Below are 6,151 nucleotides of genomic sequence, written 5' to 3'. Positions count from 1 at the left end.
CAACATTTAACTTTGTTGCAATTTCACATTTTCTTATTAATGTATTATACATTTCTAGAATACAAATTTCTATCATATGTAAATAATAAATGAATGGTAAATAAATAAATTAATGAATTAATGGTAAATCTTAAGGATTTAATAAAAATGAATGGATGACTCTATAGCCTACTTTTATTAAACAAACAAGTATGTAAATGAAGATACATATTTATGAAGATGGTAATACATTAAACTTACCGTAATTTGCACCTTGATAGCCGCAAATATTTCTGCGTGTTATCGCTCTTGTCAGCCTCTTATTTTCCGCTATATAGACTTAAAGCTGCAGTGCAGCCCGTAACTTTTTTGTGTTAAAAAATATCCAAAATAATAATAATAAAAAAATATAACCAGCCAATGTTCAAAACTATCTGCTTGCCTTAGCTCGATTCAAATCGATTAGCTTTTAATAATGATTTTAATTCCAGTGGTACTGGTGGATTTCCACGGGGAATTCGAATCGAGCATGTCTTTGCGTCATTACATCACATCTGTACACATAAAGAAGGAGTCCCGGCTAGTAGGCTATATTGCGTGTGAGGATGTTTGAGGTGTAGATTTATAACCTTTTCTCACAGCACTTGAAATAATTAAACTTATAGCAGATCCAGAATGTTTCAAACGACAATCACCAGTGCAGGCGCGTAGCCAGTAATGGGCCAGGGCGGCACTGGCCCACCCACATAACTCACTGGCCCGCCCAGGCAAGTTTGATCAAAATACATTTTTAGTTTATTTTTATTATTCAAATGTATTTAAGAAAATATATTAATATAAACATGATTTATTGTTGACTGGTGTGTGTGTTTAATTCTGTTTCCGAATAAAATGCGTGAAAGCCTCCCTCCGGAACGTAATTGGTTGCTATGGTTGCTAGGGGTTCCGAGTCCGACAGGCAGACTCTCTAGGCGGCGGGCTCTGGCGGCCTTTAGTTCTTTGAAAAATAACTCTGTGACTCTTTGGACTATGATGAGATCATTTCTGTTTTTAATACTAAACCCAGGCACTTGCATCTTGTTTTGTAGAATGAAAACAACAAAGGTAGGCCAGTTGTTTAACTAATTTCCTTAATTTTTGCCCGTGAAGTGATTTAAGGCGAGACACGGCAAAAACATCGGGGTTTTTTTTCACTGGTCAATTTTAAGATTTTGGGCTATTTGTCTTCTTCAATGCATTATTTCAGACTTGTGGTGAAAAAAAAAATCCAAAATACACATTTAGGTCTTTATTTTACTACATTTTGTCTATTTGCGTCTGTATATTTCTCCTAAATTCAACAAAAGTTGGCGTTGTTAATCAATATGCTGCACCGCGATCGGTTTCTGCACCTGTCATAACAAACACCGTTGAAAAGCTCTCTACTTTCTCCTGTACACAATGCTGTCGGAACCAAATATGGTAAATTCCTTTAATCAGCAACCAATCGTGAAAGTACAATGGGGCATTTAACTCTAAAAGCGAAATCTCATTGGCTGATATCAATTTCTGACAATGTGATTCGTTCAGATGCATCACGTGACGTGCTCTGACATTTTGATGTGTGTTTTTGACTGTTTTTGACTGGGGTTCTGTTCAGTTGTTGGCCATAAATGCTGTGTTATAAGTTTTGATGTGTTTTAGGTGGTTTGTATTGTTGTTGCTGATGATTTGATAAGATATTGTGTCTGTAAATAGTTGTTTCTGCTAAAAAGTATGATTTTTTACATTACAAATCTTTAAATGCTGTTTTCTCAAAATTAGTTGTTTGTCATTCTCCAGAATAACTGAGGAAGTTTTATGGTAATATCTATTATTTTAAAATGTTACCCTATTCACCTGTCTCGCCTTAAGTTACTGGTGTGTTGTGTACTGTATAGCTGAATGCCTTATAGGCTATCCTACTGTACATTGTTTAGTTTAAATTAGTTGCAATTTTTTTGGCACAAAAGCTTAATTTCCACCAGGCTGCATTGTATATGGTTGATTTAACAGAAATTGGGGAGTGTGTTGTTATTCATTTCAAACCATGCTTATTAATATATTATTATTATTTACTTATTAATTATTATTTAAGTAATTTTTTTTCTAGGAAAAACTATTGGCCCACTCACTTTTTCACTGGCCCGCCCAAAATACAATTTCTGCCTACGCCACTGCACCAGTGACAACTGGAGATTCACCAGTTGTAAAACCCAAAAGAAAGACTTCGGACTTCGGAGTGGCTAGAGAAAAAAAGAGACTGCAACCAGCCCATGCGAAAACAAGGATAAACATCGGCAGGGCTTTTGAAAGATGGCGTGAACTCCGTGTTTTAAAAGGTTTCAAAACGGAAACAGAACGTTTTTTGCTAGACAGGTAAGACATTTCAATAGTTTAATTACGTAACCGTAGCGCACTTGTTCGCTTAATTTACAGTTACGGAGTTTCCTTTGTTGTGCCTTTCTCGTTTTGCTTTTATGTTAAATATGAATTTTGTGCTAGCTATGAGAGGGAGCAATTCACCTCTACTCCAAGGAAATCAAACCCGCCTCCTCCGATGTCAAGTACTGGACCTGAATCAGATCGGTAAAGTGAAAATTTTCCTGACGTAAGATGTTTATATTATGTTATATTATAACACGTTTATGCATAACAGGGATTCCGTTCATACACCGTTTATTTCATAGCACTAGCTATGATTGTTATTTGTTTGTACAAAATAACTGCTCTTCTATGATTTGCAAGGTTTGACATGATATGATAAGCAATCGATTTAATCAGCGCGATTTACTGCAATGCTTTTCCCCCCCTTAGTTGATCAGAACAAAAGTGGATGTTACTTATTTGTTCAGACGTCATTTTCCGTTGAAAATTCTAATATTGGTCATACTTCCAAAAAGTATATTCTGTGATTCTGAATGCCAGTATCCACACCAGGGGCGATTCTAGGATTTTAATTTTAGGGGGGCTCAGCCCCCAATGAGGGTGTGATGTAAAAAAAAAAAAAAAAGTTAGTTTATGGTCTAATGCTCATTATTAAGTAGTTTCATTCATTCATCCAGTAACATGCATATGGCACGGTTTTATAATCACTGAGGTACCGAATGTGAGGTAGTTAGGGGGGTTCGGGGGCATGCTCCCCCGAGAAAATTTTGATTTCTCTGATCTACATATGTGCATTTTAAGATGTTTTGAAGGCCAAAAAAATTGGATGACAATAGCTTTAAAACCATGTGCGGGCAGCTGTTTTTTTTCTCACCTCATCAGCATCACACTCTTTTTCTCTTTGTTTTTATCTTGCTCTGTCTTTTCCCCTCCTAAAGCTGAGCTTTGACTGATACAGGCTTTTCATTTTTGTCTGTCAGTGAAGAAAGTAAACATAGGGTCAACTGATAGGTTGATTTATGAATCATTTTCTCAGACAAAGCTACCAGGAAAGCTAGGTAACTAAGTCCATCTACAATGAAATATAAATTATTTATTTTATTTTTTAAGCTTTGTAATCAACAATACGGTTGGTTATTCATCAAGTCACCCCGTGAAAATCTATTTAATTTCAAATCATTTAACTAACCAGCTAAACGTGTATTAATGTAACTGTCTATTGGCAATATGATTAATCTGTTCTATATTTATTTCTATTTATTAAAAATAACAACATGAATTATCAATTTGCCACTTCTATAAATCAAGTGCTTAAAAGAAAACCACAAATCCCTTTACTCTACTCTTACTCTAATATATGTATACACTTCTACTGATTCATTATTATATTTAGATTTTATTATATTATTATTATATTATTATATATTATATTAATTATTATACATTATTATATTATATATATATATATATCTATATATATATATATATATATATATATATATACATTATTATATTGTATATATATACAAAACTATATTTATTAATACAAAACAAAATAACTCCACATGATGTTTCTCTCTCAAGGCCATCTAGTGCTTTCAGACAATGATGTGTGTCTTTAATCATTTCTGTGCATGGCAGCATAATGTAATAACGAAATACAAAATAATATGTTTTAAAGTTTAAAAAGTAAATTAAAATAAATCATGATCGTTTTCTAAAGTATGTTTTCATGGGTGTTAATCGCTTCATTTTTGTTTTGTAGAAAAAAACAACTATCACACTGATAAGGGCTGAAGGTGAACGCAGCGAAACGTATTGGTATTGGATGAGAAACCGAACCGTCCCGTGTTGCTCCCAATGCTCCAGTAACATTACATTATGTAAACTGCAATGCATAAATGACAAAGAACTGCACCGATGCAGATGTAATATCATAGCAATCTATCAATAAATGCACTCACGACACACCTCGCTCTGCTCGGCGCACCTGCAGATTGAAAAATGCGCTAAATCCAAGCAGACTCAGATAAGGGGAGGAGCCGAAACTTGACGCAGCTTGCCGCCGTTTCAAATGAGTTTTTTTAAAGGGGACTGAAGCGATAAAAAATATATTAATCAAATATTTTTTAGGGGGGCTGGGCAGAAGTTTAGGGGGGCTGAAGCCCCCCTAAAAAGGGCCTAGTGACGCCCCTGATCCACACCGGCGCGGTGATTGACAGCCGCACACTCACCTCAAAACATTGGATTCATCCACGCTGTTTCATGCCGATCGTACAACCCACGTAAAGTTGATAATTCCGCAAATAACTGCAATTGCAGATTTCGAACAGAGAAGGCGACAAAGAGGAAAAGCTACGGACTGCAGCTTTAAAGGGACACTCCACCTTTGTGTGGCCGGATAAGTGATTTGGCCTTCTGATTGGTCCTTGTTGAGTGGGGCTTTGATACTCCAATAAGGGGGAAGCGGCCGTAATATTTAAGGACCCTTATTTTGACGGGTTTAAGAGTCCTCGTAGGTCTGGGTTTCTCACTTCCTGGCATTTTGTTTCGGTTCTCGGCCCCCTTAAGGTATGTTTGCACTCTTCTTCGGCAGTGTAAATACACAGATTACTTTAGTAATGTGCTTCATTTGTAGTTTATTTATAGCAGGGCTGGTGGCGATGGCATTGTAACCGGTTTCTGGCGGAGTTGCTTTCAGGTACGTTGATATATACATCTTAAGCTCTATCGCTGTGTTTGGGGTAATTATTATGTCACATGTAGTAGTAAGAGCGCATTGGCAGATGCGGGTGAACGCTGGTCAGTAAACAGAGCTGCAGCACCGGTTGTGAGTAGCCATACAACGCTGCGTTCGATTGTGATTCTACCTAAACTGTAAGTAACCTCTCCCTTGTTCACATTCGGGGTCCGGGACATTTAGGTTGACTTGTCTCGTTGTTGAAGGTGAATGGAGAATGGATCATTACGGTCTCTAATCCATGGTGGAGAACGCTGCACGTGACGCCGCTGCTGTTTTGCTTCCCGGCAACGTTTTCTCAGTTTAATTTGTTATTGTATGTGCTGCTGGACTAACGCCTGGTGATTACCTGGCAGATATGGTGGAAGGCTAGTTCTCTAACTTTGTGTCTGCCCGGCTGCCTACCAGGGTTATTTAGTTTTGTTTAGTTTATTTTTTTGTGTGTGTTTTGTTTTGCCAGGTTGTTTTTTTATATTGTTTATTTTGAATTTTGGTTTTGTCTAACAGTGGGTTTACTTTGTGATTAAATTCTGTTTTGTGTGATTTACTTGTGGGTATTTCCCCTGTGTATTATTATAATATAAGTTTGTGTTTGTCTCTCTTTCATCCCCTGTCCTGTTATTTTTGGGCCACTATAGTCGCTGATTGTCAGCTTGAGCGGCGGAAGGCACCGTTAGTGGGCTGGAGTATTATAGCTGCCATATATGGTGGCTTTACTCTAGTTTCTTTTCATTATTTTGTGTAATTTATTTTGTTTGTTACTACGAGTCCCTTTTCTTTTTCTCTCTCCAGGAGCCAGGGAGGATTTGGCGTGGAACGGGGGAGGCTAGCTGCTTCATTCGAGTGGTGTGTTACACCGTGTGCTACCCCGTGTGCTGTGTGTGCTGACAAAACGTCCCTATGGTGTGGGTGTGCTGGTTTGATTTGCGGTGACTTGAGGTGGGTTTGGACAACCTCTTGGCTTGCAGCCGGCCTGCCCTGTTCCCGCCAAGCTTGGCTCGGAGGAAGTATTGGTTATGTGTAAGA

Source organism: Scardinius erythrophthalmus, assembly GCF_964197995.2.
Source record: "Scardinius erythrophthalmus genome assembly, chromosome: 19".
Classification (NCBI taxonomy): Eukaryota; Metazoa; Chordata; class Actinopteri; order Cypriniformes; family Leuciscidae; genus Scardinius; species Scardinius erythrophthalmus.
This window is presented reverse-complemented; position numbering follows the sequence as displayed.